The sequence below is a fragment of the Mustela erminea genome, chromosome 4 (genome assembly GCF_009829155.1).
Source record: "Mustela erminea isolate mMusErm1 chromosome 4, mMusErm1.Pri, whole genome shotgun sequence".
Taxonomy (NCBI): domain Eukaryota; kingdom Metazoa; phylum Chordata; class Mammalia; order Carnivora; family Mustelidae; genus Mustela; species Mustela erminea.
The window spans coordinates 36,497,248-36,524,001 of record NC_045617.1 but is presented as its reverse complement, the minus strand read 5'-3'; the positions used below and the strand labels follow the sequence as shown (position 1 = coordinate 36,524,001).

General features: G+C 34.3%; 2 long non-coding RNA genes across 2 annotated transcripts in view; one reads left to right on the top strand and one right to left on the bottom strand.

The window, feature by feature from the left end:
- LOC116588218 overlaps positions 1–1,979 on the bottom strand; it is an 81,128-nt gene extending 79,149 nt beyond the window's left edge. Inside the window, exon 1 of the long non-coding RNA XR_004284849.1 lies at positions 1,812–1,979. This is a non-coding gene — a long non-coding RNA (uncharacterized LOC116588218). The remainder of the gene's footprint in view (positions 1–1,811) is intronic.
- LOC116588217 lies at positions 1,684–26,429 on the top strand. Its single transcript, XR_004284848.1, has 3 exons — positions 1,684–2,734; positions 4,729–5,004; positions 26,356–26,429. It is a non-coding gene; the product is annotated as an uncharacterized LOC116588217 (long non-coding RNA).
- Positions 26,430–26,754: the final 325 nt, after the last annotated feature.

Here is a 26,754-nt window from a genome sequence, read left to right as displayed (position 1 = left end):
CCCAGAAATGAAACTGCTAGATCATACAGTAATTGTTTTTATTTTTAATTTTGACTATATTTCCTTTTTGTGAACATTCAGTTTATGCCCTTAATTTTTCTTTTCTCCTTTTTTTTTTTTTTTTAAGATTTTATTTGACAGAGATCACAGCAGGCAGAGAGGCAGGCAGAGAGGAGGATGCAGGCTCCCTGTGGGGCTCAATCCCAGGATGCTGGGATCATGACCTGAGCCCAAGGCAGAGGCTTTAACCCACTGAGCCACCCAGGTCCCCTGCCCTTAATTTTTCTAAGGACCGTATTATCTTTGTCTAAGGATCGTCTTTGTCTTTCATAAGTGTTGAGTATTTTTCTACTTCCTTAACTGTATTTAAAACTTTCAATATTTTGAATGTCAAGATTTAAAATTTTAGAATAGCCCAAGTTTATGAAGCATCTTTTGTGTTCCTACATTGCTTTTACATTTAACTTTAAATTAGTTTAGTCCTACTCATTTATATTTTCTTATACCAAGGTATTTTATAATTTTTTTTTATAACCATTTTTTTAAAATGGCTTCTTGTTTTAATGATTATCCCTAAGGATAGTTAATTAATCTGATTTTTTAAAAATCTATTATTATTTTTATTTTTACCACTTTCTTTTCTATAGTTCCTTTGGATTGAATATATGTACCCAGCCTGTTTAGGAAAATGCTCATTATTTAATATATCCTATTTTCTTTTTAAACATTTTACTTATTTATTTGAGAGAGAGAGAGATGCACTTCAGGAGTATGAGCAGGGGGAAAAGCGAGGGTGAGAGAAGGAATCTCAAGCAGACTCTCTCTGAGAGGAGGCCCATCAGGGCTGGATCTCAGAACTCTGACATCATAACCTCAGTTGAAAACAAGAGTCTGACTCTTAGGCAACTGAGCCATCCAGGCGCCCCTAATATTTCCTCTTTTCTAAAACAAATGTAAGAATATAAACTCCCCTCCAAGTTCTTATTTAGCCTCATTAAACCTCACACATCATGTGAAGTTTACTCACCTCATTTTTATAAACCCATTTTTACATTCCAGATCTATAGGTCTAAGAATGTGTTTGTTAGCGAGTTACTAATCTTATGTTGTAATCATCATGTGGAGTTGATATTTTATAATTTAATGGCACTTTCTTTACAACCTGGAAACACCATTTTTTTTTTTGTTGTTTGTAAATGTTGCATTAATTTCTGAAAAGAATGGGGGGATTCACATTAACAAGATGGTGAAATAGAACGTTCCTGATTTCTTCCTCCTCCCAAAGAGGGATGCTAGTAATAAGCGGCTACACATGTCGGATGGCTCTGTGAAAAAATCCAGAAACTGGCTGAGAATCTCCTATACACCCAGTGGCTGTGAAAATACACACAATGGAACACGGAGGAAGAGCTGAAACACACTCTCATCGTAAACACCACCCCTGGCCCAGCACCATACAATCCAAAAGGAATCCACTCCCACCTTTTTCCTGAAGAGTGAAGAAAAGCTTAGACGACGCAACCAAGGCACCAACCTTTACTGTGGCCACCCGAGAGCTGACCCCTAACGCATGTATTTCCGGGAGTTGACAGAGATTCATTGACCCTCTGGGACCACAGAGAACCAAGAGTCCACTTTAAACCGGCGCAAGAGCGCCTCCAGCAGCTAGTCCGCTCCGCTCTGTGCCGAGTGAGCCTCGGCCATAAAGCTCAGCTCCCAGCTTCTCCCTGGAAGCGTCTAGACCAGGCTTTGGGGTCTAATTTCCGGCTCTTCCGACTGGGGCTATAGGGTCCAGCTTCTAACTCTCCTACCTTTGGCGGCTGGCAGGGTCCTCGGCGAGCTTGGCCAGTTTCCGCCTGGTGAGACCTTGAACTCAGTAATAACATCACCCACCGCTGTTTTTCAGGGGGACGCGGTGCGAGCCACTGACTCGTGAGGTAGGAGAGGCTCACGGGCACTTCCGGCGTACCTCCAGCCCGCCGTCCCCTTGCTCTTCTGAGGAAAACAACGGAACGCCCACCTCTCGCTTCTTCCCGGGAGGATCCGGCCTATACTTCCCGAGACCTCCGGTGCCCGCAGCGGCCTGACGGTCTCCTTGTGCTTCCGTCGCCTGTGTCTGGGAACTCCTGAGGCCTGGCCTTTGCCGCTCCTTCGCATCTCCGGTGAACAAAGCAGAAGCTTTGAAGGGCTGCAGGCTCTCCTGCGAGTCTGGGCCTATCCCGCTCCTATAATTATGCCCACCTCCCACCTTCTCCTTGAAAGGGGTTAGACTGCACATCCAGGGCCTCATCTTCTCCGACTTTTCTCGGGAGGTCTGGCTCCGAACTGACTTGTCTCTGGCAGGTGATCCCCAGTCTCCCGGTAACCTGAAACGGCTGTGGGCACTAACTGCAGCACCCCTCCGGCCCTCTTACCCCAAAGACGGAGCTAAGCCTCCAGCTAACCACCTATCTCCGAGAGCTGAGGAGGCTTGCCGTTTGCTTGTCCCCTGAGAGTGACAGCAAAACAACCGTAAGGAAAGGCACGGCAAGAGTGCAGGCATTTGCCACACTCCGTCCCCAGCTCAGGGCAGAGTGGGTGGGCACTCCAGCTCCCAGGTTCTCCTTGAGGAGAGAAGGAAGTGGACCGCACATCTAGGACGACATTTCCAGCTGCTCCTGGAAGGACTGGCTTCTACCTTGCCTGTCTCAAGAAACTGAGGCACACCTCATCTCGGGAGGAAAATGCTAACTATGTGAGGAGATGGTTATGGTACAATTAGCTTGACTGTAGTAATCATTTCATTATGTGTATGTGTAACAAAATATCATGCCATAGACATTAAATATGCTTATTTTTAAAAATTTCCCAGATGCCAGGGTGGCTCAGTGTGTTAAAGCCCCTGCCTCCGGCTTAGGTCATGATCCCAGGGTCCTGCGATTGAGCCCTGCATCGGGCTCTTTACTGAGCCAGGAACCTGCTTTCTTTTCTCTCTCTGCCTACTGTCTGTCTGTGTGTCAAATAAATAAATAATCTTTTTAAAAAATTTATTTTTTTTTTTTGAAAAGGAAAGCAAATGTGTATGTTCAGCTTTTGGGGAGCAGAGCAGTGTTACTGATTATCTATTAGAACAATTCATAAATTATGTTGTTCAAATCTTCCAAATTTTCAACTGTTTTAGCTACATAGCTATCATTTTTAAGGATTTAGAATGTCCCTTATGATTTTAGATATCTTTTAACTAAAAACCTTTTTCTATCATGAATCACACCACATTTGTCGATAATGTCTTTTTACAGGAGAGTGGGGAAGACAGCAGATGTATATTTTTAAAATTTCTAATCCCACTCCTTTTTCAAAACTCTGCTGCTCACGTATCTCTTAGATAACATCTTTCATGCTATCCATAATTCACCCAGACCCTCATCAATATTATTATAGCCCTAAATTCTCAGAAATTGACTTCTGAGACTCATTATAAGAGGATGTTCCCTTATTGTCAGACTTTGCTTATTGATATAAGGAAGAGTGAGACACATTTCAATATAATGTGTGGTTTATGTAAATCTGATTTTTTTTTTTTTTTTAAGATTTTATTTGTCAGAGAGAAGAGAGTGAGTGCACAAGCCAGGGGGAGGGGCAGAGGGAGAAGCAGGCTTCCTGCTGAGCAAGGGACTTAATCCCAGGACCCTGTGATCATGACCTAATCCAAAGGCAGACCCTTAACCAATAGAGCCACCCAGATGTCCCTGTAAACCTGATTTTAAAAGCATATTCTTATAACAAATATACATAATATTTAATGTTGATTTAATATTTTACAAGCCCAATGATTTATCTTAGGTTAAACTTAAATATCATAAAATAAGAGATTTTGCTTGATTCTTCTAATATTAAATCAATTATATATTTTAATCAGTCAGACTCATGGACTGATTTTCAATGATAAACACACAGGAGACTTAGATTTAAGACAAACAGGCACTTTAATACATTCACTATGAGGATTATGCCATTGCTTTTTGAGGAAGTGGAACACTGATGTTCATCATCTTGGAATCCCAGCCTGGTATAAATGTGCATTGGACTAAATTCTAAGCAGAAGGTTTCATGAGGGATAACAAAGAGTGATTAAGTTATAACTTTTTCTAAGTTTGATGATTGCTTTTTCCCTTGCAAATATACTCTAGTCATCTTGAATGGATTTGAGGATATTTCACATATTTACAAATTGTCCTGAAGGATGTGCTATTTCTCGGATGGCACCTCTCAAATATTACCTTTTGATTTTTCCACCTTTTCTCTTCTGTGGCTAGTCTTTTATTGAAATTAAAGGGACACATCTTTCAAACTTATTCTCAAAATTCTCACTTCATTAATTTTAAGTGTTCTTCCTGTCCTTGAGCTGCTAAAAGTAAATCAGAACCATTCTCAATGTTTCTTGACCTATAAGTGGCTTTTGATAACATAGAAATTTCACTAAAATAAATGCTTTTGATATGTATTTTTAGCTCATAATCCTTTAAGCTATTTTAAAGTGCTATTGATTGAATAACTTAAAAAAAGATACATTTTCAGTTTTAAATGATAAAAATGATTTTCCTGTATCACATAATTTTCTATCCAACATTCTATAATTTTGTTTGTGATTATGTAATCATAGGGTCCTAAATAATAGCTCTGTAAATCTTCAAGATCTTTTAATGTTTTACATATCCTAACTCATCTTATTCTCATACCATTTTACAGAGAAGGAAATGAGTCACAGTGAACTCAGATGACTATCCTAGGTCACAAAGCTGGTAAGAAATGAAGCAAGGATTTAAATCAGACCAGCCTTGTCTGGCATCCTCTGGGCTTTATTGGAACTTCTGGCAACATAGGATAAACAATAAATCAAACTGCATATTATTACACACAAAAGAATATGAGAAACTTTTTAAAGGGATTCAAAGGAGAAAAAATACAGCATTGTCTTGGAAGTAGAATGACAACATACCAAGCGTGGGCAGTATTTTTAACAAGGTAAGTGTAAAGTAGAAATTGGACAGTTCCATTATTTCTACTACTTATTAGTGTAACTTACTCTTTCTCTTATTTTAATCCCAAAATATTTTCCCAAAGGAGTTTGTAAGAATGATGTTATCGCTCCTATCATTACATATTTTTTTGTGGATGTTTTAGATAATAATCAAGAAAGACTAAAGGATAGATAATCAAAAGAAAGGAAAATTATCATTAGTCTTATTAGTCTTTGCAGAAGTGATTCTTTTAAAAAAAATTTTCAGTATAGTTAATGTACAGTGTTACATTGGTTTCAAGTGTACAGTACAGTGATTCTATGATTCTGTACATTACTCAGTGTTTATCACACTAAGTGTACTTTTAATCCCCTTCACCTATTTCACATATCCCCTCCCCTGATAACCATCAATGTGTTCTCTATAGTTGAGTCTGGTTTTTGGTTTTTTGGTTCTTCTCCTTTTTCTTTTTTCATTTGTTTTGTTTCTTAAATTACACATATGAGTGAAATCATATGGTATTTGTCTTTTTCTGACTGACTTATTTTGCTTAGCATTATATCCTTTAGATCCATCCATGTCATTGCACATGGCAGCATTTCATTTTTTTATGGCTAGGTAATATTCAATTGTATGTATGTATACCACATCTTCTTCACCCATTCATCTGTTGATGGACACTTGGGCTGCTTCCATATCTTGGCTACTGTAAATAATACAGTAATCATTGGGGTGCATATATATTTTCAGATTAGTGTTTTCATATTCTTTGAGTAAATACGCACTAGTGGAATTACTGGATCATGTGGTAATTCTATTTTTTAATTTTTTTGAGGAACCTCCGTACTCTTTTTCACAGTGGCTGCCCCAGTTTGCATTCCTACAAGAGTGCATAAGGGTTCCTTTTCTCCACACCTTTGCCAACACTTACTGTTTCTCATGTTTGATTTTAGCCATTCTGACAAGTCTGAGGTAATATCTCTTTGTGGTTTTGATTTTCATTTCCATGAGGATGGGAGATACTGAGCATCTTTTCATGTGTCTGTTGGCCATCTGTATGTTGTCTTTGGAGAAATGTCTGTTCATGCCTTCTGCTCATTTTTTAATTGGATGTGTGTCTATGCCTGTGTGTATGTGTCTGTTAAAGTGTGTAAGTTCTTTATATATTCTGGATTCTAACCCTTTATTGGTTATGTCATTTGCAAATATCTTTTCCCATTGAGTTGTCTTTTCATTTCATTTTTCTTGGCTGTTGCTGTTTTTTTGAATTTTGTTTCTGTTTTTTTGTTTTTGTTTTTGTTTTTGCTTTTGTTTTTTGCTGTGCATTAGCTTTTTACCTTATGTATTTGCAATAGTTTAATTTTCTTTTGTTCCCCTTGTCTCAGGAGACATATGAAAAATGTTGCTACTTCCAATGTCAGAAAAATTACTGCCTGTGCTGTCAGGGAAATTACTGTCTGTGCTCTCTTTTAGGATTTTTATAGTGTCAGGTCCCACATTTAGGTCTTTAATCTATTTTGAGTTTATCTCTGTGTATGGTTTGAAAAGGTGGTCCAGTTTCATTCTTCTGCATGTTGCTATCCAGTTTTCCCAACACCATTTGTTGAAGGACTGTCTTTTTCTGATTGTATATTCTTGTCCTTTTTTGTCAGATTAATTGACCACATAATTGTGAGTTTATTTCTGATTGTATTTTTTAAAAATATCTCCCAAGAAGCTCAATTAAAACATTGTTGAAACCTTAAAAATTCGTCTTATTTGAATATACAATTTGAAGAGTTCCATATGGCAACATAAAATATAAAATGCCTAGTTAAATGAATAAAAATATACAGAACTTAAAAATGTGCATTATAAATGTCTCTTAGAAGGAAACTGAAGCAAACAAATAGTTGAATTATATACCTAATAATAGAAGGTTTTATCTCTGTTAATTTACTGTGCACATATTTATTGAATAATCAGTTTATGGAAAATACTCCATGGATAAAATGTATGAGCCAAACATTGCCTTTACAGAACTTACTATTGAGCGGCAGAAGGATTAGTCATATGGCCTATAAAGTTATTATATAATAGAAGACTGTAACCTAGTAAAGGAGTTCATAGGAACTACTCTAAGAAAGAGATAAAATATGTAAAATCAAAAATAATTTGAAGAGGCTCCTACCTGCAGTGGGTGCGAGTGGTTAGCCCCTTCAAGGCAAAAGGAACCTTTAAGACTCTGGTTGGAGCAGAAACAGCAGTATCGGGGAAAAACTCCTGTGGAATTAAAGTATGGTGAGTGAAAAGAAGTACATTGAAAGGTGAGTCTATGATAGGGGATATATATCAGATGATGTTAATCCTACTTAGATATGGTAAAGATGTGCTCTTAAGAGCAAAGGAAGACCATGGTAACATTTCAAGTAAGAAGAAAGTGTGATCCTTTTTTTTTATTACCAACAAAAATCACCCTGGCTGCAATAAGAGAACAAATTGAAAAGGGGATAAAAATTCTCTGAAAGACAAGAAAGGAAAGCATAGAAGATGAAGACAAAGAAGACACCCAGGCCTAGGGATGGAAGTAGTGTCGTTTAGTGAGATAGAAATATTGAAAGAACTGGGGCACCTGGGTGGCTCAGTTAGTTGAGCATCTGACTCTTGGTTTTGGCTCAGGTCATGATCTCAGGGTTGTGAGATAGAGCCCTGTGTTTAGCTCTGCTCTCAACTGGGAGTCTGCTTGAGATTCTCTCTCTTCCTGTGCTCCTCCCCAGCTCACACTCTCCCTCTCTTTCTCTTTAAGAAATAATTGAATAGGGGCACCTGGGTGGCTCAGTAGGTTAAGCTGCTGCCTTCCACTCAGGTCATGATCCCAGGAGCCCCGCATCAGGCTCTCTGCTCAGCGTGGAGCCCGCTTCCCTCTCACTCTCTCTGCCTGCCTCTTTGCTTCCTTGTGATGTCTTTCTATCAAATAAATAAATAAAATAAAAATTAAAAAAAAGAAATAATTGAATAGATATTTTAAAAAATTGAAAGATTAAAATATTTGAGGAAATCAGAAAATAGACAGGAATTAAAAAAAAAAGTAAACCAAGCATCTCTGTATCTCTATCCGCACTGTTTCTCTCCCTTCACTAGAATTTACTGTGTAAAAAAGAATTTTATATAATGAAAGAATTATTCAATGAATAGTCATGGGACAAAAAATAACTGTGGAAGACAATTTAATTATATAAATTTCAAAACATTTAACAAATTAAATTTCAAATATAGTAAGTATTTAAAGTCATGTTTAAAAATTTTAAAATTTAATTAGAAGATTACCCAAGTAAAATAAAAATTAAATATTCTTAGGAAATATTTTGGTTATTAAACTTAGGCTCTTGACTTCAAACAGATACTTTTGTACTGTGTTTTGACGTGGGGCTGGAATTTTGCAAACCAATTTTTTCCTTTGATAGATGGTTCCTTATTAGAGTCTTTCAGTAGAGGTAAATAGAAGGGTGTAGGAAGAAGAACGTGTGACTTCTGTTTGCTTCCTGCTTCTCTCGCCATCACCACAGCACTTCTTTATCCTTAGAGCAACGAAGAACCAGTTCCTCTGGTAGCAGCTGATTACGCTTTTCAGTCTTTTAATGCTGTGGGAAAGCATAACTTCTGCTGTGGCATCTTATACATAGCCCCATCTTAACATCATCTGTTCCTCAGAGATCTGAGTTCCACATTCAGAGGACTCTTCCTCCAGGTTTCTAAATGCTACCTATTCCAACCTTATCTCTTTGTTCCCCAGCCATGAAAGTGGTAATTGCTTCCTTCTGTGATACTTTAGTATCTCCTTTTTGTCTTTCTAGTTCTCTGAGACATGGTGTATAATTCTTTATACCAAAAACTCTGTTAAACTGTCTGTTGAAATTTTTGTATCTGGACTAGATTGGCTGATACAGTACTGTTATTTAACTATGATATCCTTTAAAGAAATCTTAAAAGGAGAGATTTACAGATCTGTTAATGTTAGAAAACCTACCAGTGTTCTGTGGGAAACTACTATTTGTTAAATACTTCTCTTAGTGTTAGGAACACAGGATTAAAGACAAACTTAATCCTTGACCTTAAGGGGTTTACTTGATAGTGAGGGTTAGATGTGAGATTAGGATTACACATGGAAGCAACATAAATTCAAGTGTTGAGAAGTACTTTGTTAAAGAAAAGAAAAATGAATGATATGCTAGAGTTATGATAGTGTCTAGGATGGGGAGTGGAGCAGACATTTAACCTGGGACCTATAAGAAGCAAATCATGAAAACATCCATAAAGGAAGAGCTTCCAAGGCATGCAGTCCTGAGAGTAACATGAATTGTCAATCTTTCTGTTTTCATAAGAAGAGAAAAAAATGTGTTTACTCCTGCAAGAAAACAAATGAATAAATAAAAGGAGGAGAGTAGAAAGAAATGAAATTAGATAAGAAATAAAATTGATTAAATAAATAAATAAAATTAGCAACATTTATCATATGAAGACAAAAATGGGTAAACACAGCACTGGATTAGTGGTACTCAACAGTGAAAAACAAGGTTATATTTTTCAAAACCATTCTTTATGTAATTGAAGGATGTTAAGGCCAACTTAAGAACCCAATTGAGGGGCACCTGGGTAGCTCAGTGGGTTAAAGCCTCTGCCTTCAGCTTAGGTCATGATCCCAGTGTCCTGGATTGAGTCCTGCATTGGGCTCTCTGCTCAGCGGGGACCCTGCTTCCTCCTCTCTCTCTGCCTGCCTCTCTGCCTACTTGTGATCTTTGTCTGTCAAATAAATAAATAAAATCTTTAAAAAGAAAAAAAGAACCCAAATGATATATGTCTCATATTAAGGATTTTAGAATTTTCTTCTTCTTTACAGCATTTTTCTATAAATGTTTGTTAAATGGATATTAATACATCAAAATTGCAGAAACGTAATGATAATGAAGCTTTAAGATCTAAAAAGCTTTCAGATATACTATTTCATCTATTTATGACACAAAGAATAACTGAATAAATAATCGTTTTCATAATGATTTTCTCATTAGTTCTTAAAATTATATTAATTCTTTCAAATACTCTTTCTTATGAAACAAATACATATTAAATACTTACTATATGCCTTGCACTCTTTCATGTGCTGATGATTTCTTTGCCTCCATGATATGGAACCAGTACCATCCGTATGTAAAAAAAATAAAAATAAAAATAGTTGACTGACATTTTAGTAGTAAAACTCCTATGAGGATCTTTTTTTTCTTTTTTAAGTCAATACCTATCCAAGGATTTGAAATCCCCTGGACAAGATAATACCAGGAATTTCTCCTCTAATATACACCCCTCCCTTTTAAAATTAATGTAGTTTAATAGAAGAAAGAACCTTGATTGTGGAAATCATTGCATTAACATACCTCTTCAGCAAAATACTATCATGCTCATTCTGCAACTCTTAAATTACCAAGTGTGTCAATTTCAGACATCTCAGATAACAAATGTTCTGATTTCTGGCCACTCTCTTCTACTTTCCTATTCTATATCCAATTTTAAAATGTTTCACCCTAATAGTTCCTCTAATTTATTAACCCTGTGTTGTTTGCAGAATGAGAGGTCTATCATTTTTCCGTTTTCAGTTTATAACCTGATCTAACACTACAATCAGTATCATGAATACAATCTCTACTCTAATATTCCTCCCCCTCCACACACCTTTTGTACTTACCTGACAAAATCTAAATTCTCCAACTATTTCTGCAATATATCCAGACTGCTGATTGTAGGGGTTAGAGAAGAAAATGCAATCTCACTGACGGGTCTGTCTTTGAATTGATGGCTGCAAACCTCAAGTGAGCCTTCAGACCTTCCATAAATCCTGCTGCATTTCTATCAGATATTTTCTTATTGTCTCTCCAGATCCATTCTTTACACTTTACAAAACTGTTCTTTTTCTTGGGAGACTGATCTGTATGGGCTCTCTAGGTTTTGCAAAATTTCAATCTTTACTGGGAGCAGGAGTGAGGGATGGAGATCACTTGAAATTTTTGGAGTTTCTATTATCAGCCCTCCCCACTAACAAAAACTTAGACATGGGAGTACCCATGCTTCTCAGGGCCTTACAGAAGTACCTAGATTATTTTTACTTTTTATTTTATGACTTCTTAGATTTCTTAGATTCTTTTTACTTTTTACTTTATGATTTCTTCCCTTCTCAGGGCAAGGTTATCTGGTCTCCAGGAAGTAGAAGTATTACACTTCTCAACTGCACTTCTAACACTGTCGCTATAGCATAAGGTCTTTACATCCCATCCTTAAAAGCTAAGCTTTTAACTTCCTGTCAAGACTCTCATTATTTTATATTATATCCTATCTCAATACAATAGGTCCAGCTATATGAATGGGATAGGATTCATTTAGACAGCATGAAATCTTAAAGAATATTGAGGAATAGAGTAATATTTCACACACAAAATATATATGAAACTGAAGTTTTCTAAATTAGCCCTGAGAACACATTAACACTAAATTGAAGAGGCTTTTTCAACTGGTAATGAGTTCCCATTAATGGAGGTATTAAGGTGAATTAGAACAATCATCTCTCTAGTATATTGTCCAGTAAATTAGTACATTATAAGAAGATTGGAGAAGGTAGCTTTCTAAAAAGGATGAATTTTATAGTTGACTCAAATTCTGAAGTTTTATGCTTCTAGTCCTTCAGTCAAAATCATTTTCTTAAGATAATATTTTTCCCTGATGCAATGCTATTACTATGACAAACTCTAGCATGCTCTTGATTGTTTTAGGTACCTGCAGCAGATAAAAGTTATTATGATACTCTGAAAAATATTTCCCAACTTCAGCAACATCTTCTATTGTTTTTAGACCCCATATGAACTTGAAATTTTGGAAGATAATTGGTCAGGAGAGCATTAGGTGTCCTATGTGTCTCAAGAAAGAGCTATTTCTTTTGTGGGCAGAACTTAACCCATTATTTTACTTTTATACATTTGTGAAACTCTATTTTTTTTTTAAGATTTTATTTATTTATTTATTTGACAGAGAGAGAAACAGAGATCACAAGCAGGCAGAGGGGCAGGCAGAGGCCGAGAGAGAAGTAGGCTCCACACTGAGCAGAAAGCTCAATGAGGGGCTCAATCCCAGGACCCTGAGATCATGACCTGAGCTGAAGGCAGCGGCTTAACCCACTGAGCCACCCAGACGCCCTGAAACTCTATTTTAGAAGGTACAATAGATTAGATGATGGAAAATACGGAAGATACCAATCATCTCAAGCTCCAAATATATGTATTAAAAGTATATATAATCATAAGATTCAATCATAAGATTGGAAAATGAAGTACTCTAGTTGAAGTAGACAATCTGCCATTATATTCAGGGAAGGCTCCTGGTGAAAAGTGACATGATGAGTAAAATTTTGAAAGATAGATAAGAGAATTGAAAAGACTTAGGTAAAAATGGAAGTGGAGGAAGAGTGAAGAATATTTACTGATTTTAAGAGGCTCTTTGTTCTGTAACCATAGCACAAGATGAAATTAGGTTTTCAAAATGACTTGAGTCTGCCGTGTTCAGGTAAAATTATGGCGATTTCTGCAGTACTCTAACCAGCTAATGAAGGTTTTCTGGTTCCCACCAATTCTTAGGAACCTACAAGGCCAGTTTGTTTGGAAAATGGAGTTATCTTTAAAGATACTGTTTGCCATTGTAATTTTGTTTTATTTTAAAAACCTTTAATACATCAAAATCAAGGAATCCCAGAAAGCAATTCCATATCTAGTTCTTCATGAAGAAAATACTTTGTTTGCCATAGGTAACTATCCATATTCTGCTGCTTGCCGCAATGAGTTCCTTGATACCTAGGATGACCAATTTTCTTGTTTGCCTTAGAGAATCCTAGTATAAGCCTGTTGTCCAGGCTTAATTGTTATTAGTTATCCCTTTTACTCTCAGAAAAAAAGAATAATAATTCACTTGGCCACCCAAAATATAGTATAAAAGTATTGCATTTTTTTGTTATATATGCCATGTTTTTCTTTTTAAATTTACTTTAAAAATGTAATTGTTAAGGCACCTGGGTGGCTCAGTCAGTTAAGTGTGTGACTCTTGATTTCGGCTCACGTCATGATCTCAGGGTCCTGGGATCTTTTTAAAAAAATGTAATTATTATACATTCAATTAAATTGTATTCACACATAGAAAGGAATTAAATTTTGCTTCATGATACATGAATGGACCTTTAAAATATTACATTTAGTGTAATAAGCCCGACATAGAAGAGCATATATTATGTGACTGCACTTATACGAAGTATCCAGAATAGGCACATTCATAGATACAAAATAAAAGAATGGAGGTTACCAAGGATGGGGGAAGGAAAAAATGGAGTTAGTGTTTGGTGAGTTCAGAATTTTGGTTGGGGATGATGAAAAATGTGGGTTATAGAATGTGTGGAGGTTATACAACATTGTGAATGTATTTAATATCTGAATTGTATATTTACAAATAGTTAAAATGATAAATATATTATGTATGTTTTATGACAATTAAAAATAGAAGACATGTACTAGCCTAAAACATTATATCAAGATTTGTTTGATAAACAAGCTGAATTAGGTGAGCTGGCATGCTTTACTGTCCCAAATTTGGCATGTTTGTAGATACTCTGGGGAACAAGATGAATGCATTACAATAACTTTGATTCTGACTCTTCATTTATCCTTCTACTGTGTTTTTTTATTCTGTTTCGCTAGTACTCTTTCCCAGGCGTTAGAATGAACTCATGAGAGAATACCTCAATTGTAGAATTTCAAGCTGAATAAGTCATAATAAAGCACATTAAAAACACAGTTATTTAAAATTATGTTGGGTCAGTTAAAAAGTGGAGAGTTTGAACTATACGTAGGTCATGATTCACTGATCTTTGTGCCAGTCATGGAGTTATCGATAAAACTGCTAACTGCAAAATTGATAAGATATAAATCACATGGAAATATAATTATTGAATCTGTATTAATAATAATAAATTTAACATTATAGGATGTCCTTAGTTATTTGAAAATGGATTATATTAAGGTGGTGTTCAAATACAACTGTTTAATTTCAAACTGCTAGCGATTTCTCACAATGTTTGACAAGTGAGTAAGTTTGCAGTAACAGAATTATATAGGTGCTATGATCTAATTTTAAGAAGTATTAAGTAGAATAACTATGCAGACTGAAGAACACATGTAAGAGGACTTTATGGAATGGTTTGCACCATATGGCAACTTCCTGTATGTAAACTTCATGTTACATTTCTCTGATTTTTAAAAATTATCTTGATTTTTGGCTCACGTCATGATCTCAGGGTCCTGGGAAAATTTTAGACAGAAAATTTAAAGAGTTACTACATGTATTTCAGTAGTTACTATTAAAGATTTTTTTAAATAAAAATAAAGTACTATGTTAGTGAAATAATGTTTTGTTTTAGCTGCAGTTGTAACATTGGATATTTTTAGTGTACTGTTAAAGTTACAACTACTCTAGTGCAAATGGTATGGGAATAAATTAAAATATTAATAAAACAGTAGATATAACACTTACAAGTATTATACAGTATCAGATATTCACCAGAGAGACTGATTTAAAAAAATCTTCCAAGGATATATATGTATATAGTAATCATGTATTATATATTTTATATATTATACTTTCGATTGGTGTGTTGAGAGATAATTTTGTTCTTTGACATTAATTTTAATCCTATGGGGGTAGGGTGGCAGTGGAAATAGTTCACAAGGATTTCTTGGGCAGACAAAAATGTTGATATACATAATAGGATTTGCGGCTATTTTAAATCAAAATGAGTTCTTTATTCCTCTATCTAGTTCAGGTAGAATTAATTCATTACTAACCTCACAACAAATTTCAAGGAAACTAGGTCTGCTGTAACTGTTAAATTGTGATGGAAATTAGGAATGTTGAAATGGTCTCATCAAGAGACTGTGCATAATGTCATTTAGTGCATTAGCAGAGTCCCCCAAATCTTGTTCAAAAGTGTCTTTTTCTATCTCCATTTCACCATTGTGTGGCTCATTTCAGCCAGCATGCCTCAAGTAGTTTATTAACTGTGGCTGAAGAAACTATTCAGCACAGCTCAGTAACTAGCAATTTGACCTCAAGACCATCTTGAGGATTTGACTCTAATGGTTTATTCTTCTGAACAGAAAATAAATAAATAAGTATTGTGTGCTATAAATACACTTCTTGAGTGTGGGTTGTTTCTTGATGATTCAATCCATATTATTAATTCAGTTTGTTGGCTAACAATGATTGTTTTGTGCATATCCATGGATTTCTAAGGTAGCAACAAAGTTCTTTAAACAATAACACTTTGGATACTTAATGTTCTATCTTCACTGTTAATTCTTTTTTCTTAAAGTTTTATAAGGTGAAGGTGGTCAAGTAATTTGGGCTCTAGTCTCTGTTGTATAGTTGGCTTGATATACCTGAGTAAACAACAAAACAATGCTGATTCTTAACAGAAATGTTAATTCCAATTGGCTGTAATTAGGACTGCCTCATTCCTTCTTATTCTCCTTCTCCCCTCTGTCACACACACACACACAAATATCCCTCTTTTTTCCCCATTTTCCCTCTCTCCACAAGCAATCAAGTTAAATTTTATTTTTGATGGTTCTGGTAGTTGTCTTCCTAGTTCCAAATAATGTGTTTATATGACCATAGTTTGATTAATCAACTTTGACAGTGTCTGATGACTTTCTTCTTCTCAAGAATAGGAGTGTAACTCATCCTATCCCTCTTATGCTCTTTTTCAATTTTTTGACTTGCTTTTTTTATTATTAAATTATCTATTAGTTGATTTAATAATATTTCTTGATACACCAAAATTCAACATTTATGTTATTAGACTATTTTGTAAAAAGAAACTTCTATCCTTACTTGTTTCTCAAATCTTCCTTAGTCTTTTAATCTGTCCAATTTGTTCTTCTATACCACTTTAATATATTCAATGTTGATAACACTATATTTATTCATGAAGATATAAATTTTCTGTTCAGTGTCTAAGCAATGAAAACACAATACTCAATATATCATGATTTTTTAAAATCTTATTTTCTGCCTTAAACTTTTGACTATGGGGAGACTTCCCATTCTTTGATACATTGCCTCTATGGAGACTGGGGAGAGCCAGGTCTATAAACTTTGGTTTTCTGATTCTGTGGCAGCTCCTACAGCAGCAAGCTCATAATCTGGTACTGCAGCTTGACACAACTCAAACTCCTTAGCATAAAGTGACTCATACTATACTCAGAAACTTCTTTCTCCTAGACAGTTGTGTTAGCAGATAGAGTAGGGTGAAGCCAGAGCCTGCTATAACCAGGAAGGAAGCTCATTCTTCTGTTTACATCCTCTTCTACCAGCAATGTGTCCAATAGACACATTTTACCAGTGAGGAACTGAGAAGTTGCCTAGACTTGGACTTCTTTAGCACAAAGCTTGATAAAAGTTCTTTATTCAAAATATAATTACTAGTAAGTCAAGCACACGAGTTTGCCCAGCCCTATTTCCACCCATTCATATATTCTCTACTTTATGAAAAGATTATACATATATATAAATCATAATATCTTTCATTGTGTAATTGAATCTTTTGAGTTTTTAATGTACTTCCAGTTTTAATGCTTTCTTCTTTTATTAATTCCCTTAAATATGGTCCTTGAACAATATGGGTTTGAACTATATGTGTCCACTTATATTCATATCACTTTCAGTAAAGTACAGTAGTATAAATTTATTTTCTCTTCCTTGTGATTTTTTAATAATGTATCCTTTTCTAAAGCTTAATATACTGTAAACATACAGTATATGATACCTAGAACATGTAAACTTTGTGTTATTTGAATGCTTATGTTATCAGTAAGGCTTCCAGTGAACAGTAGGCTATTAGTAGTCAGGTTTTGGGGGAGTCAAAAGTTATATGTGGATTTTGTCCTTAGCCCCCACAATGCTTAAGGGTCAACCGTATATTCCATTATATAATTAAAAACATTCTACCTGTATTTCCTTCAATTTTTGATGGCCAGTATATAACCTGATACTATATGCTCACGTTGTTAATGAGATAATCATACTTAAGTATTTCACACGTATTAACTCATTTAATTATCACAAAACTCTATGAGGTTGGTCCAATTATGGCTAATTTTACAAATGAAGAAACTGACAGAGAAATGAAATGACTTGGCAAAGATCATGGAATTAATGGTGTAGCAGACAGTGGAAAACTAAAGCCTCTCAATCACTCCAGTATTCTGTCTCTCATATTCATATAGTTATGAAGTTTGTTATGGAGAATTAGCTCCATTATTTATGACAGTCTTCTCCCACTTTTCTATTTTCTTATTTCACCTTAGACAGAAAAATAAATGGAATTTAATTGTTAATTTTTGAACAATTGAAAGTGCCTTTCCTTTTTATTTGATAACTTTCTAGTTTGCATATTCTAGGTAGAATCAGTTTTCCTCTGAACAGTGAAATCTTTGCTCTATTTTTCTCTAAGATCTAATATGACTGGTGAAGTCTGAGGATCATCTTATTTTCATACCTTTATAGGATAAGCTGATTTTCTTTCCTCTCAAAGTTTTTGTAGCTTCTATTTTCTCTGATATTCTAAAATTTCATAAGCCACATGTCCAAATGGAAGTGTTTTCATTTGTCATGTTGAGTCCTTAACTCTGAAAACATGTTAATGTCATAATTTTTGTATATTTCATTATTTTTCCTTCATTGTTTCTGCTTAACTTTTGCCTTTTAAACTTTTATTCAGTTCTTTTGAGAATTGTATTTTATTTTTATTTTTCTAGGCTATTTCTTGTTTTTGAATCTTTCATTATGTCTAACTCTAGATTTATTAATTATACTTAATATGTTAAAGGTTTTGCTTCCTTTGGCTTAAGTTCTCTTTCTTCAACTTGATTCTTTATACGATTAATTTTCCTTAGGTGCCCGGTAGTTCTTATGCAGATGGTGAATTTAGGATTAGAATTATGACGGGTAGCTAGATTATGTGGCATTGTGTTTCCACTACAGACCTTTCCTCAGTTGTAAGATCTACTTGGGTGAACTGAGTATGTGGGAAGGTCTTCCTGACAGCAAGACTCACTTTTAGGTTTAATGAGAAATAGATGAACATTCTGGAGTCCATACTAGTACAGGAAAAAAAAAAAAAAAAAAAAACAAACTTCACTTTTGGAATCAAATAGTCATACTAGGTACCCTTCTCATTCTCAGACTTACTGCTTTTTTAGACTATAGAGTAGAAATATCCATGTAGACAAGGAACAATGGAGAGCAACATAATAGCTTGCCATGTTGTAATATGGGAGGGGCAAATATGTAGGAGATTCTCAGTCTTTTAATTAACTTAACCTGACTGTTTCTCACAGCCTGTTACTGTTGTCAGTAGTCACTAAGCTGAGAGACTTTCTGCCATTCTGCATGCTAATGAGTATGTTCTGGTTTATGTCTTCCTCCATTCTTGCTCATCCCTTAAAAGATTAATGAGGGGCGCCTGGGTGGCTCAGTGGGTTAAGCTGCTGCCTTCGGCTCAGGTCATGATGTCAGGGTCTTGGGATCGAGTCCCGCATCGGGCTCTCTGCTCAGCAGGGAGCCTGCTTCCCTCTCTCTCTCTCTCTCTCTGCCTGCCTCTCCATCTACTTGTGATTTCTCTCTGTCAAATAAATAAATAAAATCTTAAAAAAAAAAAGAATTAATGATATAATAATGAAAGATGAATTGTCCTGCCATTCTTAGAACTGTAATAGATTTCTCGTTTAAATAAGATTTAGGGACCTAAAACATAGTTGTTAAGTTTGCAGTACTGAACTGGAAACTCTAAATAAGTTCTAATTGTCGATGCCTATTTGCCTGGGGCAATTTGAAATTCATGTGAAGGTGACAATTTTAGCGGTATTAGGCATCAAAATTACTTAAAAGCACAAGCTTCTCGGTGTACCTGGGTGGCTCAGTGGGTTAAAGCCTCTGTCTTCAGCTCAGGTCATGGTCCTAGGTTCCTGGGATTGAGCCCCACAACAGGCTCTCTGCTCAGCAGAGAGCCTGCTTCCTCTCCCTTCTCTGCCTGCTTCTCTGCCTAGTTGTGATCTCTGTCTGCCAAATAAATAAATAAAAAATCTTATTAAAAAAAAAAAAAGTACAAGCTTCTCTTGGTTTTACTTAATTCTTATCTCCTCTTCCCACTCTATATTTTTCCTTCCTCTTCATGGTAGAATTTCTATAAAAAAGTCTAATTTCACACCCTCCAATATCTCCTCTCTCATTCTTACTTGAGAGGTCTTTAAGACTTTATCCCAGCACTCCAGTGAGACTGCTTTTACTAAGGGCATAAAGACCTCCATAATACTAAACCTAGTGGTTATTCATACCACTTGTATTACTGGACTTACCATCAATATTTGGCCCCACTGATAACTCAGTCCTTCTCAGAACATCCTTTTTCTACTTCTCTTGAGATAACCTCCTAACTCTAAGGTGATATTTTTCTAGTTATCTAAAATAAGGAACTGAGTCCCCACCTTTTTTAAAATTTCACTGCAGACATTTTTTTGGCTTTCATTCTTTCCTCTTCTCCTTCAGCCCACACATCTAAGCAAATTTATAAGAAAACCTAGGTGCTCACTCCTTTGGTAGCATCAGATAGCAGATTTAATCCACACAAGTTTCCTGACTGTGCACAGAAATCCTCAGCCTGACTCCACCCTGAACAATAATAAAAACTCCAGGCCAGTCCCCCTTCTTTGGCCTCTCAAGTCATTTTGAATCCATTTGGGAGGACTTTCCTTGATGTCTCCATAAAGCCTCTTAAAAGTAATAAGTATTTTTATATCTTCTTGGTACATGTATGACATCATCAGTTTCCACATATGAGCTAAATTTCTCAATCCTTTAACCTCTTAATAAGGCTCAATGAAAGGAACTCTTCTTTACTTTAATCTCAAATATATGATCTACATCAATTCCCAATTGTATTATCTATTCTTCCCCTCAATTTCCAACATGTATATCAATTAACTTATTGGATGTCTCTCCTTAGATGTCTAATAGTCATCTCAAACCCAGTATTGAATACTGAGCTCCTAATCTCCTCCAGAACTTTTCCTCCCACAGTTTTTGTTTTCTATTTCTATTTCTATTTGCTATTTAGTTACTTGGTTCAAAATCTTGGAATAATCCTTAACTTCTTTCCTTCACAAATATATTTGTAAATCTTATCTGCTACACAGTTTAATGTTTACAAAACCTTACCATCTTGCACTGCTATTACTGTGAAGACTATTATGTAAGCTGGTATCATTTTCAAACTAGGATTAATGAAACAACCTGTGAACTGACATTTCTTTTCTAGCTCTTAGCCCACACTCTTCAGACTCTTCCAAACATAGCAGCCAAGGTGGTCTTACTAAAAATGTAAGTTAGACCATGTCACTTCTCTGCCCAGTCCCACCCAGGCTTCCTAGTTTATTAAGAGTAAGAAATAAATTCCTTTAAATTGAATACAGAAATCAATATAATTTGCTACCCTGATTCTCTGACTTTATCTCCTATCACCTTCTCACTAATTTGCTCTACACTTGCCACAGTGACTACCTCTCCACTCCTTAAATACAACAGATATATTTCTCTCATATGCTTTTGTATTTACTATTTCCTGTGTCTGGAATGAAATTTTCTATGTAATTCATTGCTCACTCCCTCCATGTGCTTAAGGTCATTACTCAACTCTCACTCCCTGCAAAGTCTTTTTCTTCAAAACATTCTCTGTCCTCTTTACTTTTCCATACTATACTTACAAAAATCAACAACTGATATACTGTTTTACATTTTGTTTAAATTTTGTTTTGTAACTTATTTTGTACCACTAAAATGTTTCATGAAAACATGAGTTTTTCTGTTTTGTTCATTGCTCGAACAGTATTTAACACATACATGGTGCTAAATAATTACTTGTTGAAAATTAATTTAAAATAATTAGTTTGATAAATAATAACTTTAAAAATTAATAAATTAAATTAAATAATTAAGATAATTAAAATGATTAGTTTTATATAATACAGCATTGGTGAATGACTTCTACTTGAGCTTAATGTTCACTTTATAATTTAATCAGTATAATGTATATCCCTTAACTTGCTTTGTCCATTTCTATAATGGTTACAACAATAAATTATGCTACCAGGCTTGATGATAAAAAGTAATCTGTATGACTTATCTAACCCATGGTGAGGTATATAGGTTATTATGTTTTAATCAAGTTCTAGAATAGCTGAGTATGTAAAATATTTGAGGTAAGTGTGTGTGTGTGTGTGTGTATCTCTTAATTTTGCCACCTTTTAAATATGTTTCCTTAAGAGCAATGATTAATAAGTGAACAATAGTTATTATTATATCACCCATTGCGAATAACTCAATCTGACTCCCTGTCTCCTGGGTGCTGAGTAATGGATTAACTTGGGGTGGTTATGATCAAGCTCTGAGACTGAGAAAGAAAACTTCACCATACGATTGCAGATGATATATAGAGGGTGGAATGAGTTAGAACAAAGTGTACAATTAAAGTCCATTTAGCAAAATAGAGATGACACAAAAAAAGTGGCCAAAAGTAGAAATTAAACTGAATATAGATAGAAGGATCATTAAAGCCAGGTAGACAAAATACAGCAACCTTAGTGAGTCATGGAGAGTTGATGAACCAGTATAATTGCCTGGAATAAACCTTGTTACCTGTGGTTGAATGTGAATATGTCCTGTGGGGTAGAACAAATAGATATTCTGACCTCAAAGAGATTATAAATCTCTTTGAGATTTATATGAGGAAAAACAGAGATCAGAATACATGAAATATCAACATATATTTCATTACACAAGCATTTCTTAAAAATTGAACTACACAAAATCTTAATTCTTAATAGTTGCAATAGAAAGTGAAAGCATATAATGAATAAAATTTTCAAAATTTAAATGAATATAAGAAACAACTAGGTTCCCTTAAAACATTTTAAGTATGTAGTACATATGAGTGTTTTAGACCACCTTTGTTCAGTATTATATCTGTTTTTAAATGAAATGAAAGCCACAGAAAAGAGTTACCTTTAACTCTGTCTCTATACTATAAAGCTATGTATAAAAATAACTAATCATTAGTAAGGATTCTTTCTACCAGGGGATATTATTACAAGGATATTGCTTAAGTCTGAATAGTCTATCTAGATTTTATGGTATTAAGATTCTTATATTACAATTGTATCATATGCAAAAGATATTATTTGTCTTAATTTAAAAAATCAAGTTTGATACTAATGGATTATGTAGTTAAAAAAAAAAAAAGCAACTTGGAAAGAGACAATTTACATTTTAATGTATCAGGCTGCTTCTATCCAAGGTGGCCAAAGCTTCTCTTTTGAGAAAACCAGGTTAACTGTATTAATAGTTGGACTGTTAAGCATGTCACTTAATATTGTTCACTAACATTTATTGATTCTTGGGAGAGACTTGCTAGTAAAGCCTCATTCCTGTACTGCTAAGATTAGGTTTATCCTGCATTAATGCTTTAGTTTGATCATTTAAATTTCTCTCAAGCTGAAGTTTTACATTTTAATTTATTCTTGGGTCTATGACAGTGCAACTACAACTTTAAGACTCTGCTCATTGAAACGATTTAGCCTTGATTTTAATAAGCCTAGGTAAATTGGCAGCTTTAAATAACACACAAAAAGCAGTATTTTTCAAGCTTTTTGTACATAACTACACATGATTATCAATGTTATGAACAATGAGATGTGATTGTTCACGGAGGAAGAAAATTCCCTTTTATAAATTACAGTGTGTCTGTTCTGTCCAAGTAAAAAACTTCACAATAGTTTTGAATGTCTTTCTTTTTTTTAATAGCCAGTGGTGTGGGGGGAGAGTATAAAATGAGTCAATCAAATTAAAAGATGACTAAATTTTTCTTCTTTTAATATTGTCTCTGGGTTTACCCATGAAAAAGAAAATTATCCAAAAGTTGTAAACCCGAGTATCAGAAGTTTAAAGATGTATATAATTATTCAAAATTATCTTCTTTCATAGATTTTCTTTGTATTTCTATAGTTTATCTTAATAAGCATGATGGTCTAATTTCATGTCAAGTGGCCACTTCAAGTCACCCTAAAATGTTTTCTGAGGGCTATGGAATATGAGTCATGATAATCAGTAAAACTCACTTTTTTAAAGTAGTCATTGAGTTGATATATCAATTCTTTGTTATTTTAACATCCTTCGTATATTTCCCACCTCCACTTCCTATTTTTCTCACATTTCTATAGATATAGTCTTAGGAACTTATTGAATTTCTTTGAAATCATTCCAGTGATGCAAAGATAGCTAAAAAATAGAAAATCTTCTCACATAGCTAACCATATAAAAAGGTCTTTTTAAAAAAGAAAAGAAGCATGACCATCTCAGCATACACTACAAAGGCATATGACAAAATTTTAAAACTATTTGATTTTCAACCCTTAGTAAAATAACAGTAGTTGACTCTTAATTTAATACAATTGAAAAATGAAAAAAAAAAGTATCTGTACATAACTTTCTAATGTTTTATTGGAAACATCACTGAAACACTGAAAAAATATTAGAAGAATTTCTGTTGAAGGCTTGATGGAATAAAACAAGCCCAATATATATATTTTTTAATACTGATTTAGAAATACTAGCCATTGCAAGAGAAAAAAAAAGATTAAAAATATTTCATTAGATCAAGCAAAATTATTGGAGAAGTGTGGGTATTGAATGGTAACAAATGAGGTTGATGCAGGAGGCACATGTCATATTAGATAGAAAGGCATTGGCCACTGCTTGTGACGGGCAATTAATTATTCTAAGTGTATTGAAAAGGAAATGGAGAAACTTTAGGAATCTCAGAGGACATCTCATAAACAATTCTGATGATTAGTTATCAAGAAGTTTTTCCTACTAGTTTTCTGTTCTAATTTTCACAAACTGCTGCACACTATTTCCCCATCCCATGTTGCTATTTTCATTCATGGAAATGTTCTGTGGCTAGCTTCTGACTCTCCTGTTTTTACACTTGTCATAGCAATTCTCTGGCTGTGGTCCCAAAGCCTTAGGATGATATCCAAGCTGCCTCAAAACCAATGGTAGAATTAGCAAAGATGTAGTCTTTCTCTTCGATTCCATGGTGTATTTTTGTTCTCTGGTTCTATGGGTAGTACTCTTTATGCTGAATCTCACAAGCCTCAAAACAGACATAGGATCCTACCTGTACCCCTTTCTCCAATGAGCCAGCACAGTATCTTTCATTCTTTATTTCTTTGGCCATTTTTATTTGCCCCTTGTGCTAATTTCCTACTTTTTAAACTAAGCAAAGCAAACAAACACAACTAAAACCTTCCCAGCATATTCACTAATACAAATGCATATCAGTGTGTAGGACCAGGCTCCACCAGGCCAACAACCACTTGGTCCCAGTTGAGACAATATCTTACAAAGTCATTTATTTAAAAAAAAAATCCATTAGAATAAGTAGTAATTTAATTTCTACCTATTAAAGAGACTGAAAAAAATTCATCCTATGTGTAAAGTTTGATCCTATCTGTATTATTATAAGAACATGTTTTTTATTAAAACTACAGATTATAAAAGGTCTATGTATTTGGAAATTGTGACACATGCAAAATATAAAAAAGAATATTAAAGACTCATAGTCTACTATGCAAAGCGAATGGCTGCTAACATTTTGTAAGTATTGGTGTATGAATAATTACATTTGGTAATTATGTGTTTGTACCAGTTGAGAAGTTGATTTTGCCCTTTATTTATTTTGATCATTTTCCACATCTTAAATATCTTTTATTTGATTTTATAGTCAGTATCTTGGTTTGGTGTCATATTTTAAGTCTATATTGTTTTCTACAGGTACAACAGTTTGGTTCTCTTTTACTTTCTATTGAGGTTTTGTTTAAATAAACATAATCGTAACTTGATATCATCAATATTAATATAATTTCAAGTGAAATTTCTATAATAGTTATTTTTGATACTTGGATAAAGTTTTATTATCTTATTAAAGTATTTACATCTATATTTTATTAGATACATTGTATATTACTGGTTCTTTTATTATAAAAAGTATCATTCTAGAATTTTTAGGATTTGAATAATCTCTCAGTTATTTAGAGTGTTTCACTGAATACTTTTTTCTAAACAAAATGTAGATGACATATTTTATGAGATGTTTATCTAAGAAAAACTTTTACAATTTATTTTAAATTGATTTTGCCTTTCTGCATAAAAATTAGATTGGCTTTATCTAGAAATCTTGTTTTACAATCTTTATTATCTTTTGGCAATCTTACTTTCAAGAGTTTGAAGTCAGCCAGCTACTTTTCCTTTTTGTAGGTACTAATTTTTTTTTTTTCCCCCTAGAAGTGTATAGAGAGTATTTTTTAAATCCTTTAAACATGAAACACTTTCACAAAGGCATACTTGACTTCTGGTATCTTTTAACTAATGTTGACCTCTTTGAATTTTTCTTTCCTTTTTTTTTTTTTAAGATTTTATTTATTTATTTTTATTTGACAAAGAACACAAGTAGGCAGAGAGGCAGGCAGAGAGAGAGAGGAGGAAGCAGGCTCCCCGCTGAGCAGGGAGCCCTATTCGGGGCTGGATCCCAGGACCCTGGGATCATGACCTGAGCTGAAGGCAGAGGCTTTAACCCACTAAGCCACCCAGGCGGCCCTCTTTGAATTTTTCTTATCCATAAATTCAGTTCTTTAATACAGAATTATTTTTAATTATTAATTTAAAAATCATTGATCCACCTTTTTATAACCTGTCAGTTTTGTTCCCTCCATCTGGGTTGGATCATCTTAATCAGTATTCTACATTTTTCCTCTTTGGCTTCTGAGGTAATTCCTTAAGACTGTTATTTATTTTATTAATCTTATTTTCCTTAATGTCCAATCTGATGATCTCATCTCCTTCGTGGTTTTTATTTAAGCAGTCATAGAATCATATTGTCTTTTCTGTTTCCTAATCAGAAACTTATTAGTCTTGTATAAATTTTACTGAGTTGTTTTGAGAACTTAAAATATTTCTTAATGTTCTTTCTTATAATAGCATTGTTTACAATTGTCTTTCAGAATGGTTTCCTTTCTTTTAAAATACAGAGTTTTCATATAGCTCAAGAATTCTTTTTTCTTGTTATTTACTTTATTTTGATCTTCTGGTATTCATATTTGAAATGAATTCTGTTTATATCTTTCAGATCCAGACAAATGAAAAGGAAGAATATTCAAGTTTCTATACTTGGCTGCTCTATTTCATATATTCTGCTTGAAGATAAAGGTAAGGTGGCTAAAGCTCAATGTAATTTGACTAGAAAGTGTCCTCTCTCCTGGGTTTTTCCTCAGTGTTTGGCATTGCTTTCTTACTTTGGTAGGTGACTGTTTTCACTGTGTATGTAAGCATGGTAGTCATTCTTAAAAAACAGATTTAGCAGTGTGTTTACTTTTTGACTGTTACGGTTGTGTCTGAAAATTATTTAACCAGGAGCAATTGCCAGTTTAGATGATCTAAAGAGTGTAGTGTAGCTGCTTGTATCTGACTCTCTTGTTGGAGTTGTTGATGAATCTATTTGTTTCTTTTGATTCGTTTCTTTTTTTTT